Genomic DNA, 1554 nt, shown 5'->3' on the forward strand with positions numbered 1-1554 from the left:
TTCAGTCTGTCTGGAGCTAATTAATTTTATAGATTTTTCTTAATGATGTTTTGGTTACATTGCGTTTCTCTATTATTTTTTTTTCTTTTCTATTTCATTGATTTCTGCTCTTCTGCTTACTTTGGGTTCACTTCCTCTGCTCTATTTAGTTTCTCAGGTGAAACCTGTGGTCCTTGATTTGAGGCCTTTCATTTTTTTCTAATATAGGAATTTATTCCTATATATTTCTCTCTAAGCACTGCTTTAGCTATGTTCCCTAAATTTGGATATGTTGTGTTTCCATTTTCATTTAGTTTCAACATACTTTCTACTTTCCCTTTTTATTTTTTTCCTTGACTCATGGGTTATTTTAAAGTGTAGTATTTGATTTGTAAATATTTGAGGATTTTTAAAATATCTTTCTGCTATTGATTTCTAATTTAGTTCTATTGTAGCAAGAGAACACATTTTGTATGATTTGAATGCTTTTAAATTTATTGAGATTTGTTTTATGGCCCACCATTTGTTTTATGGTCTATCTTCGTAAATGTTCTATTTGCTACGGAAAGAATTTGTATTCTGCTTTTGTTGGTTAGTGTTTTTTGTCAATTAGGTCAAATTGGTTGACAGTGTTGTTCAAATCTTCTGTCCTGACTGATTTTCTGTCCATTTATTCTAACAGTTATTGAGAGGGGTTTTAGAGGGGTACTTTTTCCTTTCCTTTCCTTTTTTTTTTTTTTTTTTTTTAAGTTTTTCTGGCTGCAAGTTTATTCAACGCAAAATAATCCCCTCCGACATTACTGAGGTGGCCAACCACATCCATGAACAAATCTGCCTCTAAACTGGAATTCGGTTGCTGGCCCAGCATCAGCCTCTGCTTTCTTGTCAGCACCAGGGGGCACAGCACTCTATAAGTGTCTCTGTTGGCTTCCCCTCTTGTGAGTCTTGCAGGTCGCTTACCCTCCAGACCTTTGGGCTGAGGCCTGCCAGTCTCAGGATAGCTGCAGGGCAGGGTGGCAGTCACAATCTCAGGGACCAGGTGGAGGTAGTCACGGAGATACTGGATACCCTTGTTGGTAAGGTACCAGTAGAAACGTCTCCAGGCAAATTGTTCCTTCATGTAGCCTTGAGACTTGAGAGACTGCATGGTCTTCATGATGTGAAGGTTGGGTACATTCTTGTCTGCCAGCCCTGGGTGCATAGGCATATAGACATCTTCTTTGGCCACCATCACTCCCTCCTTAAAAAGGAGTTCATAAATGGCAATCTGGTTCTTCTTGGGCATCAACATTGAGCATAACAGCAGCTGCAGGGTCCGGGGCCGAGGCTGGAATGGAAGCTAGAGGAATACTTTTTCTATCCTTGATACATATCCATTGTCAGATGCATGATTTGCAAAAATATTTTATTTTTCAGTCTGTGACTTTTTATTTTTTTATGGTGACTTTTTGATTTTCTTAATGGTAGACATTTTCTGTATGTATGAAGTCTAATTTATTAATTTTTCTTCTACAGTCATATCTATGAATACTTTTGGTGTCATATCTATGAATACTCTGCTTAACCCACAGGTTT

The 1554-nt window shown here is 37.5% G+C and overlaps 1 pseudogene; it reads right to left on the bottom strand.

Moving 5' to 3' along the window:
* Positions 1-776: 776 nt before the first annotated feature.
* Positions 777-1270, bottom strand: LOC103584561 (annotated as a pseudogene).
* Positions 1271-1554: the final 284 nt, after the last annotated feature.

The sequence above is a fragment of the Galeopterus variegatus genome, unplaced genomic scaffold (genome assembly GCF_000696425.1).
Source record: "Galeopterus variegatus unplaced genomic scaffold, G_variegatus-3.0.2 Scaffold64813, whole genome shotgun sequence".
Taxonomy (NCBI): Eukaryota; Metazoa; Chordata; class Mammalia; order Dermoptera; family Cynocephalidae; genus Galeopterus; species Galeopterus variegatus.